At 40.1% G+C, this 13,357-nt stretch overlaps 1 protein-coding gene across 1 annotated transcript in view; it reads left to right on the top strand.

Annotated features, from left to right (window-relative positions):
* The window catches only part of RARA (retinoic acid receptor alpha), a 938,446-nt gene that overhangs the window by 460,322 nt on the left and 464,767 nt on the right, over window positions 1-13,357 (top strand). The window lies entirely within an intron of this gene.

The raw sequence follows: 13,357 nt of genomic DNA on the forward strand, positions 1-13,357 counted from the left end.
TCGTTTTGGACATGCACCATTTCGGGCAACCCTACCCACAATACCTTCAGGAATCTAAGCTGGACGTGGATAATTATTCTAAAATTATCTGTCCAGAATTTTTTTTAGCTGGCATATCAGTCCAAACGAGAAGTGGGGAAAATGCATCCCTTGGGCTCCATGCAGTCCCACAAGGTGGATTGGCAGTATGCAAACATTCTTGAGGTCAGTTTGCTGGCAAAAAAAGAGGAAGGGTGAATTACCTCTCCCAAAAGCTTTAGAACACTTTTTGGGGGGCTGGCAGTCCACCTGATCCCTAGATGGTCCCAGTGGGAGTAAGTTGGCCCCCATACCTACCACCTTTGCCTATATACAGTTGGCCTCCTTATCCATGGATTTTTTATCCACAGATTCAAGCACCCATGGCTTGATATATATAAATCCCCCCAAACCAACTTTCAGCCGAACCAGACCAGCTCGAAGGGGTGATTTGATGCTGCCCTTTTGAGCGCCAGGTTGGGCCCATGGCAATGGCACACCACGCCCCCAACCCAACATTTTGCTTGCTCAAAAAGGAGCGGCAGAAAGCCGCTCCTTTTTGAGCCAGTAAAAAGATGGCTTATCTGCCATTGCAGTGTGCGACATATAAATGTGTAGTTGGGTGAGTGACATGCATCTTCTAAACACCATGCCCCCACACTGCCCTGAAGCTGGGATATAGTGCCTGTCTGATTCACCTGTTTTGTTTTGCCCTTTTATATAAGGAACACCATTTTACTCTGCTATTGTATTTAATGGTAATTGAGCATCCATGGATTTTGTTATCCACAGAGATACTGGAACCAAACCCCAGCAGATAACAAGATCCCACTGTATACACATACAGTCAGCTCTCTGTATCCACAGATTCTATATCCACGGCCTGAAAATATCCAAAAACTCAAACTGATTTTGCCAGTTTATATAAGGGACACCATTTTACTTCCTCACTGTATTTAATTGGACTTGAGTATCCACTGATTTTGTTAGCCACGGGGTGAGGAGGTGGGGGTAGGGGTGGAGGGGCAGTTCTGGAACCAAATCCTAGCAGATACTAAGGGCCAACTGCAGTGGCATAACTAGGGGGGTGCAGGGGGTTTGGACCTCACCAGATGACACCCTAAAGGGGGTGACGACACTGCTCCTCAAACATCTACATTTTGGTAGATACAGACCGTGGCATTTGCTTGTACTTCTTTAAAATGTTGAAGAAATGGTGTGAGTGGGCTGGGGCTCAGTGGGAAGAGAGGAGAAGCTCCAGGGTTTTGTTTTGTTTTTGTTTTTTTAGAAAAATCAAATTTCAAAATTTAAATTTAAATGTTTTTTAAAATGGTTAGTTTTTTATTTTAATTTTTTTCTTTAAAAACATCACATTTTACCAAATTTTCTCATTATCCACGTGAAACTATGTATATCTAAACACATTATGGGCAGAAGATATTGTAATTTAAAAGTATAATTTTAATTTTGCTAGGTGTTTATGTCACAACTATTACAATTACATTCAGTTATATATGTGATTTACAATTTATGTGTAAATTATTACAAAAAACATTACTAAGGATTTTGTATGAGTGTGGTATGGGTGGAAGTCAATGGGAGGGGATAACACCATGAGTTAGTTACTGGACCTAATGACGCCAACCCTAGTGATGCCACTGGCCCATTGTATTGTTTTTCCTTCAGTTAGTTCAAAGCTCCTATTCACTTTATCTTCACAACTCTGTGGGGGCTGGCATAAGGTTACCCAGTAAATGTTCTGCTCACAATCAAGCTACACTTTTAGGAGAATGGTACTCCCTACAACTAAGTTGTTCCTTCTTCCATCTCAGGATTTCAAATTCCAGCTCGGGCATGGGATTCGAATTCTGGCTTTGAACATTGGACGACGACTCTGGAGACAAGGAGTCAATCCCTAGTTACCCATGAAATGCACTGAGTGACCTTGGGTAAGTCATACTCTCTCAGCCGCAGATAACGGCAATGGCAACCCCCCTCTGAACAAATCTTGCCATGAAAACTCTTTAGGGTCACCAAAAGTCGGAAACAACTTGAAGGCACACAACAACTGTACATGACAAGTTATAGTACACGAGGAAAATCACATGGTATAATGAAGAGATGTCTTTCACCATTTGTGGGAGCACTTTTGCAAAACAAAACTAAATACCGTATATAGTCGACTATAAGTTAACCTCATGCATACGTCGAGGGCAGGTCTTGGGCCAAAATTATGGATTTTGATGTGACCTGTGTATGTCAAGGGATTCCACCTAAACATTAGGAAGAACTTCCTGACAGAGCTGTTTGAGAGTGGATCACACTCCTTACTCCTTCTTTGAAGGCCTTTAAACAAAGGCTGGATGGCCATCTGTCCGGCAGTGCTTTGATTGTGAGTTCCTGCATGGCAGGGAGTTGGACTGGATGGCCCTTGTGGTCTTTTCCAGCTCTATGATTTTTTATAACCATAGCAGTGATCTTTTGACAGGGCTGGTGAATTAGACCTAATTATTAGCCCTCATCTGGGCCATGAAAGAGTTCAGACTTCAGTTCAGCAATTCTGTTGTGCTGACTAACTCAGATCATAAGGAAAAACAGAACAGAGCATTGTTAGCACGTGGATGGTACCGTACTTAACCCCAAGTTCTTGAATGACCTCTTATGGCTGCTTCATACAATTCTTCGAGAGTAGGAAAAACAACATACCACCTTCTGCACCCCAGAAGACAATTGCCTTGGATCTTTAAACAGTAAATCCCCAGATTTAGCTTTTGATATAAGTCTTGCAAACATTTTTAAAAATATTTTATTAAACACCTCTGTTAAAAATATACAAATACACATTATAGAACAACCATACAACACCACAAGAAAAAAGAACAAAAAAGTTTTTTTAAACATAACATAACAATACTAGTAAAACTGGACACATAAGGTAACCTTACAAATCAAATTAGATTTAAAATTATCAACTGGTAAAAATTCTCTCTATATATACAGTCAGCCGTTCCAGAACCCCCCCCCCCACGAGTTCCAAAACTTGTGCATATTCAAGCCCCATAGGCTTGAATGGGGCACGTGCATGTGGGGCTCGCACCTCATTTGGGTTAATGGCGGTCCCTCCATGGATTTTCAAGTCCACAGACTTGAAGGGGTGACTATGTATATCTATGTAACTGTTTTCTACATATCATACCTATATTCATATTATATCTAATTTAAATGAATATCTGAATGTACAGTCGTAATAAACTCATCTATTGGCACTAACATTTGATATATTCAATATTAGCCTTGCAAATATGAGTGGAACCACTACATGATAATGTCCTTCTTCCAATTTACATACAAGGATAGCATGGCCAGTGTACAAATAGGACCACTGGACCTCAGAGCTAAAATCTAGGACCCTACAACCCCCACCCCAGTAACTATCCAGAGAGCAGCCTGATGATGGGAGCACTGGCAAATCAAAGTCTCAGCAAATTGGATTGGTATGTGCATGTAGGACTAGGGTTGCCAGGCCAGGCTTGTCCTAGGTCCTGAGATTTCAGGGCCAAAACTTGAGATCTAGAGATAAGTACTTGTGATGTCACAAGAACTGGGCTCCGGTGATGTTACAAGGGCAGTATTATAAGGGCCAGTGCCCTTATTAAGCATCAGTCATAGCTGCACAGATTATGCTGTTCAAATAAAAAACACCAAGTCTAACAATTGAGAAAAATCTATATACACAAAAATCTATACAGTGAAGCCTTGTTATCTGCCGGGGTTTGGTTTCCAGGACCCCCCATAGATACCAAAATCCGTGGATGCTCAAGTCACGTTAAATACAATGGCATCATAAAATGTCATCCCTTATATAAAATGGCAAAATCAAAGTTTGGTATTTGGAATTTATATTTTTTAAAAAATATTTTCAAGCCATGGGTTGTTGAATTCATTAATAAAGAATCCATAGATACAAAGGGCTGACTTTTAAAGACAGTACTCTCCCCTGCCCTGAGATTCTTTAGTCTCAGTCTGCAAACTGGAGAAGAGATCCCACGCTTTGAGATCTGAGACTCCTCCTCCCCAGGGTGTTTTATAGTATTTACTGCAGCATCCTTTTTTCTTAATTTTTAAAAGAAACATCATTATCAAATAGCCAGCTGGGTGTGCACATGGTTACAAATGCTCATAGCATTATTTAACAAAAAGAATTAGTTATTGTTTTCTATAACAAGTTGGTTCTTATTTCTAAGTAAATGTGTTCAGACTCAGGACAGTAGAAGATTTTTTTTTATCATCCAATCAAGCTGTTGCTATCCTAAAGTGAATTTAAAATATGACTCTGCAGATACTTAAAAGTATGCCACCCCCCCGATTGACAATTAACTAGTTTTGTTTGCCCTAATACACTTGATCCTCCACATTTATGGCTTTGACTTTTTCAGATTTGATTATTCACAGGTTTGATTAATATGTTATCTCTAGGAATATCTAGGTCCTCTGAACAACTCTATGGTCAACTTTAACCAAAAGTCACACTGAAGGATCTAGAGATTCCTAGAGAGAACATTCCACTAGGCATTTGTAGCTCCTCCAGTGCAATTCTGTGGTCAATGTCTGGCAGATGTTGACCTCAGAGTTACACTGGAGGACTTAGAGATTCCTAGTGAGGTGGTCTCTCAAGTAAAAACATAGTGTTTTTGTTATTTGCGGTTTTTCCACATCAACAGAATTACACATAGGTCCTGTCCCAATCTCGCTATAGCATACATAACTACATGCATAGTGGTTTTATAACAAAACTGGTTCTGATACTGAAATTAATCTAGAAAAAGATCTCCAAAATTATCTGGAGTGGCACAGTAATCACCCATTTGAAGACTGTCCCACTATTGCAAATAGCCAATGTCATTTACAAGGTCCAGAAAGCGATCTTAAAAGAACCAAACCAACCAACCCCCTATCCACACAATTGTTGTCAGAAGCAAAAAGGGAACACATAGGTAATTGACCTGCTTCTTGGAGAACTTTGTCTACATCTTAGACTGTAATAACTGGAAATCATCCTACAAAAGAGAACCAGACAGTTAGTGCATCTGTTAACCAAAGTATTCCAATTACACCATCTACATCATAGTGATTTATCCTATCTAGCAAACATGTCACAGCATACCTTTCAAGGACCCCCATTATTAAATCCTGAAGACCAGAACAGCCCTCAAAAAGGTCTGCTGGTCAGTACTTTTGAAGAGGCAACAGTGGAACCAAGGAGTAGAGCCAATAATTAATTTTGTTTATTTACATATTTACACTGGGGTTCAGGTCTGTGAACCATTGTTCATTGGGCCATTGTTTTGTTTTCCACATTTGCTGGCAGATTTTAGTTAGAACTTAAAGCAGCTGAGGTGGTATGTCATCAGCTCCTGGCGATTTCTTTCTCCCAAGAAATGAGAGTGCTCTGAGTGCAGCTTCCACTTTACTTTTTAAAATTGTGAGTTCATCTTCAAATGGTAATCAACAAACCATCTTTTTTAATTCCAATTGCCTATAATTATCAACATGTCCTGTTCTAGTGAGTTCTCCTGAACTCCAGCACAGAAACTTTCGATTCGTTCCTCTTCTTTCTTTGTATCTGGGTTTTCCCTGAAGTCATATTGATATTATTTGGTCAGAGTTTGCATTCTTTCCCTGGGCTACTTTTGTTATATCTGTCCTCACTATTAATGCCACCCAATTACTTCTTAGATTTTAATTTCCTGAGTAAAACATTGTCTAGTTATCTGATTGAAAATATCCCAGTCCAGTCCACTTTAGCTGGCTCACCCCAAGTATTGCAATGTTTATATGCTCCATTTTTTTGTTTTAAAATGTCTAGCTTCCCCTAATTCATGGTTTTACATTTCATGTTCCTATAATATGTGTTATGCATCTTTGGACTTCTTTTTCACTTTTTTAAAAATAAAGTTTATTGAAATTTAAAAATTACATACATAAATATATACATAGACAAAAACTAAGACATTGACATATAACACCAACTAACAGAAGAAAAAAACAAAACAAAAACCCACTAACAAAACAACTAGACAGCTAACACAAACCATAAAAACACAAACTGCCATCTACTACATATCTAATATTGTACAATACATATTACAATATCTATAAAACAAAAACATAAACATGACTTTCTGAACTCAAACCTCAAACTTCATTCCTTAAATGAACTGAACCTAGCAGCTGTAATTCATTTTCATTTTGGAAGGTGTGATGTGATTCAATTGGTTCTTGAACTGGAGAAAAGTACAAAAGGATTACAAATAGACACTGATCACCAAAATCTCCTTGTTTTATGGATATATTATAATTGTATTTGAACTGAAAACATCTTGTGATTATGTCTGTTACCAGCTCCCAAGTAAAAGATATAAGAAGATAGGTATAAATTGGGGGCGGGGAAGGGGTGATCCTCCAGATGATGTTGGAATGATTCCCTGTAGTCACAGCCAGTATGGGTAGTGGTCAGGATGACAGGGTCCTCATGGGTGCTCTCTCGCATCTCTCTCAAATTACTATATTTGATATATTTATTGTTTTACCTGAAGATCTTAAAGTAGATTATAATATACTCTTCCCATTTGTGGCTCTCAACATCTGTTAGAAATAAAGTAGTCCGAGACTCAGGGACTTTATTTATTTCATTTTATTTATATATTCCCATAAGAGAACTGATTTAAAAAGGGATATTGACAATCTGGAGCATGTCTAGAGGAGGGCGACCAAAATGGTGAAGGGTCTGGAAACAATGCCTTATGAGGAGAGAGTTAGTGAGTTGGGTATGTTTAGCCTGTAAAAGAGAGGGTTAAGAGGTGATATGATAGCTCTGTTTAAATATTTTAAGGAGTGTCATATTGAGACTGGAGCAAGCTTTTCTGCAGCTCCAGAGAATAGGACCCAGAGCGATGGATCCAAACTACAGGAAAAGAGATTCCACCTCAACACTCGGAAGAACCTCCTGACAGTAAGAGCTGTTCAACAGTGGAACACACTCCCTCAGACTGTGGTGGAGTCTCCTTTGGAGGATTACAGAGGCTGGATGAGTGTTGCCAACAAGCTTCGAAAATATTCACCGGAATGTTTTACCAAAATTCTTCTAGGATTCAGCACAAGCCTTCTGTTTTTACTTTCAAAGCCCAACACAGCCTATCTCCCTCCTGTTTTTCAACCTTTATTTCTTTTTATCAGTCTGCCTGAGATCTGTGTTCTAGGAACTTCAAGGAGTTTATCACACGGGAGGAATTTCTCATAATTTTAAAAGACAGTGGGGCCCAAACACATTCACTTGAATTTGCTAGTTCAGTGAATTTACGTGAATTTGAATTGCGTTCGAACTGACTTCCCATTGCCCGAAAATAGCTTGCCATTACCCAAAATTGTGTGTGATCACCTCTCACGCAATAATGTGAAACTCCATGATTGCGTTCGGACTGACTTTCCATTGCCTGAAATTGCGTGTGGTAGTCTATCACGCAATAACACTAAACCCCATGATTGCATTCAGATTGCCATTGTCTGATAACGGTGCAAGTTTCTCACCTAAGGAAGGGCTGCTTCTTTCCTTCCTTGGCTTTGTCCTTTTTCACTCTCTTTGCCATACTCTTTGAACTTACTGACTGCTCCTTCTCTTGTTATTTTTAAATCTCAGTTAAAAACTTTGTTCTTCAAAGCTTATGGAATTTTAGTTTAATGTTGTTTTATAATCTTTTATATTTCAATTGTATGTATTTATCAATTTGTTTGATATTATATTGTATTTTTTTGAATTTTATCTGGATAATTTGTTTTACAATTGTATTGTATTTTTGTTGTTGTCGTTAACTGCCTTCAAGTTGACTTTGACCCATGGTGACCCTATGAATGCGAAACCTCCAAGTCACCTTATCCTCAGCAGTCCTGTTCAGCTCCAGCAGATTCATGGCCCTGTTTTTTTGTTTGTTTGTTTGAGTCTATCCATCTGAAATGTGGTCTTCTTCTTTTCCTATTGCCTCCACTTTACCAGGCATTATAGTCTTTTCTAGTACTGTAAGTCCTTTTTTCTCATGATATGGCCAAAATACAACAACCTCAGTTTAGTCATCTTTCCTTTCAGGGTGGGTTTAGGCCTGATCTACTCCAGGACCCATACGTTGTTCTTTTTTTAGTGATCCACAGTATTTCCAGAACTCTTCCCCAGCACCACAAGGAGCATGGTGGGGGCCACAGCCCCCATTTGTGCAAAAGACAAAGTGCAATGATGGCTGCAATAACAGCAGTAAATTCACAAAAATTGTTTCCAAGCTCACTTCGATTTCACTCCGAATTGGTCTGGTGTGGAATGCAACATTGCTTCTGTCCTGGTACACCCCCCAAAACCTCCAAGGTTCCACATTTCCCATGATGCGGTGCTGCAATTTTGCTCCATTTGCTTCCGATACTCCATCTGTTTCCATTGCTGCCGAGCGGGAAATGCCTCTAGGGAAAGGGCATAGAGCTACTGGGGAATGAATGTATTCACATAATACTCTTGGCTGAAGAGCGGAGTATAAATAAATAAGCATTATTATTATTAATGTGGACAGTGCTGAGGCTGGGCAGTGGGTACTGGTTTGAATGCAAAAACGGACTCCAGAGCCCATAGAAAAGGCTGCTGGTTAGGATGAAAAAATGGACTCCAAAGCCCATAGAAAGAGTGCTGGATGTTTCAGGGAGAAATGGAGTACTGTCAAGGAGGGCACGTTTGGATGATGCTGGGAGGGTTTTGGGGGCTGGCAAGATGGCACATTCGGATGTTTAAGATCCAAGAGCCGTTGGGAATACTGGAGGATGAAAAGTGAGGGCAGTGAGTCTTTTACCTGGATGTAGACAGGGAAGGCAAGCAAAAGCAACTCATCATCCCTCCCAGCTTCAGGGAGGCAGGCAATCCCTGCCTGAAAGTCCAGAGAAAAGCATGAAGCAATAGCTGAGTTTCTAAGGAGGGAGTTCCCCAAAGGTTATCTATCCTATCCCATCAGGGATGTAGGTGAGGCTGGTCTCATAAAATATTTGTACCTTCTTTTGTAACAAAAGAAGGGGTGTTTTTTTTAGAACATGCGAAAAAGGCTTGATAAACATATTCGCATGAATTAAAAGAGAAAGAAAGTAAGGGCCCAAACAGACAGGCCAAAATAAAGCTGCTTTGGGTCACTTTGAAGGTATGCTGTTTAAATGACACATTAATTTTAAGAGTCCAGAAGCTGCACCAAAGCTGTGCTCTAGTACTTAGGACTGGAGTGTGGCTATGGTGCAGCTCCTGACCTCTTAGGATGCATGCAGCATTTAAACGGCATATCTCCAAAGTGACCCGAAGCAGCTTTATTTTGGCCTGTCTGTTCAGGCCCTAAGTTAGGATCTATTTTAAATATGCACTTATCAATGTACAATATTGTACATATAGAAAAGCCACCCAGAGTTATTTTAAGCAAGCTGTCCAGACTTTTTGTTGAGTGTGTACTTGTCACTTGGTGGTCAAGAGCACTCCTCACCCAGGGAACAGGATCCTTAGTATGTTTGTTCTAAAAAGGGGGGAAATACTTTTTATATTGCACTGGCATTCTTTTTTTTAATGACCCAACTAGCCACAGTAAAAACAACTCTATTTAATACTCAATTCTGCCCCCCATACTTCCATTCACCTTTTCTAATACTTCCCTTTCCACTCCACTATTTTCACAAAATTCAACATTTTCTGCTGTAATCCAAGAGCACTCTGTGAAAGTGGACTAGTGATCTATTTCCACAGTAAACTTTCTCTTTTCTGTTTTCAACACCTCTTATCTGAACCCCCCCTGCTGTGTTCCTGTTTCTTTTTCCTACTACACTTCCACTTATGAGCCTTACTGCCTTCTGCACAACATCTTTCATCAGAGTTTTCCCAGTCAGCTATTCACAGTTGGTACAAGTAGGGCCATAACATGCCAACAACTTTTCTCAAAAGAACCGAAGCACTTAGGTTGCATCTGCAGTGGAGGAAGAATCCAGTTTGACACCACATTAACTGCCTTGGAATTCTGGGGATTGTAGTCTTGTGAGACATTTAGCCTTCTCTGTCAGAGAGCTCTGCTGCCAAGTTACAATTTGCAGAATTACACAGCATTTAGCCAAAATGGTGGCTCACCTTGGCTCAAAATGGAGTTAAAATGGTGTCAAACTAGATTATTTCTCCAGTGCGGATGCAGTCCTTGCGGTACTACACAAGGCTACTGTACATACTTGACTATAAGTTGATCTCATGTATAAGTCAAGGGCAGGTTTTGAGGCCCAAATTATGGATTTTGATATGACCTGTGGATAAGTCGGGGCTAAAACATAAGGACATGTAACAAAGGATCTGAAGGATGAAGCAAAGGAAAATTATGCCAAAGAATTTACAAAATTCCATTTGTAAAAACTCTTTGTGCTCACGCTAAAGATTTGATGGATGAGAGAATAGAAGTGGGTCAGTGCTTCAAAAACAGATTGCAGTCTTGGCTTTCACCTGGGGATGGTTCCTTTCTTTTATAAGAGTTCAAATACAGTACTGACATTAAAGATTTTCACATGAGGCTGTTAGTGTTCTTAAATCGTTGCTAAATCATTCTTAAATCATTGCTGTGTCCAGTGTGTGAATGTAACTGTTTTGAAACCATTTTGTAATCATTTATTTCTGAATTCTGATATATCAACAATTTAAGAACACTAACAGCCTCATGTGAAAATCTTTATTGACCCATGGATGAGTCAACGTAGGTTTTTGGGGTAATTTTTTTGACTAAAATTTCTAGACTTTTACATGAGTATATAGAGTACTTTATTGTAAAGGGGATCATACACTCATTTCCCCTTTTTCTTTTAGCACATCTAGGCACCAGAAAGAAGCTAGTTCTTGTCTCCCCACCAAAGTGCCAAGAAAGACGACTAGAGAGAGAGGAGAAACACACACATCCCTGCCCAAGCATCCACACACACACACCTAGCACTTTCATTTTGGAAACCAAAGAACAAAAGGAGAGATTATCTCCCCTCCATCAGGGGAAGAAACTCATTATCAGCTAAGCTACACACACAAACACACACACACACAGCCTCAGCTGTTATCTTTCCTACTGAAGCAGCACACATTGGTTGCTGCTTAGGAAGAAATCTCTCCATTTTAAACATTGAGGATACAACCTGCTGCAGGTATATACGCAGAAATGAAAGCACATCCAGGGGTAGCTGTGTTGGCCATATAGCAAAGTATTATTTTTATTATTATTTTTATACAATACAGTACAATAACATCCAAAATCTACAAAACAATTATGCCTTTATGGGGCCAACCAAAACGCACAAAATACGTGTTGCAAGCTTTCGAAGTTTCACTGCCTTCTTCATTAGACAAAGATATTAAAAATCATACAAGAAAAAAAACTGATGACCATGTGTTAGTCACAACTCACAAGTGTATATTTTGTCAAAATTTGTCTTGTTTTGGTTCAGGTGGTATTGGAGGGATTCATGCAGGCAAGGCAGCCTTTCTTGAGAGTTGCTCTCTCAACTTACACAGGCAGGCTACAAAAAAGGGCTACATCTGCAGTGGAGAAAGAATCCAGTTTGACCCCACTTTAAAGGCCATGGGCCAATGCTATGGAATTCTGGGAATTGTAGTTTTGTGCGACATTTAGCCTTCTCTGTCAGAGAGCTCTGGTGCCACAACAAACTACAAATTACAGAATCCCAAAGCATGGAACCATGGCTATTAAAGCCATGTCAAACTGGATTATTTCTCCAGTGTGGATGCAAGATGAAGCTTGAACGAGACTATATACAGTACATTTTCTTCCCTTTTGTTCAAAACTTAAGTGGGTCCAGAAGTCCTCCTTTTCCAGGCCTGGCCCAACATTTCAACCTTTTGTCCAGAAGGAATTCCAAAATGTCTCCCTCAGGAAGCATGAATGTATATTTATATGAGTGTGTTTTTATCTTTTCTTTGGCCATGTCTTTGATTTTTCTTGAATATTCTCCATTTTGAGGTGCCTTGTCCTCCTTTGTGGTTAGGACATCTGCACTGGTACCACAATGGGGTTTCCTATTTCTGCATCCCGAGGCACAAAAACAATGTACACTTGTCCCTGCATATTCGCTAGGGCTAGGAGCACAAGACCCCCGTGAATATGGAAAAACCACAAATAACAAAAACGCCAAGTTTTTAACCTGAGAGGACATTTCTCTAGGAACTTCTGGATCCTCCAGTGCAGCTCTGTGGTCAGCACTGCCAGACACTGACATAGAACTGTATTGGAGGAGCTACAAATGACTAGTAGAGTACTCTCTCTAGGAATCTCTAGGTTTTTCGGTACAACCTTTAGTTAAAGTTGACCATAGAGTTGCACTGGAGGACCTAGATATTCCTAGAGAGAACATATTAATCAACTCCGTGAATAATCAAAGCCGCAAATATCAAATCCGCAAATATGGAGGGATGAGTGTACTCAGCCTCAAAGGTGGTGGTGCCCACAGAGGGCCTGGACCAAAACACCTCCCATATCATACCGTCCAGAATCCTCAGTAATGTTTTTTGCACCAGAGCAGAACCATGGCAGTTAAAGCGGCGTCAAACCAGATTACAGTATTCCTCCAGTGTAGATGCAGCCTGAAGTCTAGGAAATCTCATGCTCCCAGCTACTTCTTTTAATCAGGGCCAAAACACACTGCATAAAATAATCCAGTTTAAGACCACTTTAACTGCCCTGGCTCAGTGCTGGGGAATCCTGGGAATTGTAGTTTATTGTGGCACCAGAGTTCAATCTGACAGAGAAGGCTAAATTCCTCACAAAACTACAGTTCCCAGAATTCTCTAGCATCAAGCCAGGGCAGTTAAAGCAGTCTCAAACTAGATTATTTCTGCACTAAAATATATTCTCACATTTGGTTTAGCAAGACTATGGTCCAAGACACGTGACAGAAATAATCCAGTTTGGGACTCCTTTCACTGCCCTGGCCTAATGCTAGGGAATCATGGGAACTGTAGTTTTGTGAAGAATTTAGCCTTCTTTGTCAGAGTGAGCTCTGATGCCACAATAAACTATAATGCCCAGGATTCCCTAGCACTGAGCCTCGACAGGTCTCAAACCGGATCATTTCCGCAGTGTGTTTTCTCATTAACACAGTCCAAAACAGTGCAGAAACAATCCAGTTTGGGACCGATTTAACTGCCCTGACTCAATGCTGGGGAATTATGGGAAGTGTAGTTTTGTGAGCCATTTAGCAGCCTTCTCTGTCAGAGTGAGCCCTGGTGCCACAATAAATTGGA

Source organism: Sceloporus undulatus, chromosome 6 (assembly GCF_019175285.1).
Source record: "Sceloporus undulatus isolate JIND9_A2432 ecotype Alabama chromosome 6, SceUnd_v1.1, whole genome shotgun sequence".
Taxonomy (NCBI): Eukaryota; Metazoa; Chordata; class Lepidosauria; order Squamata; family Phrynosomatidae; genus Sceloporus; species Sceloporus undulatus.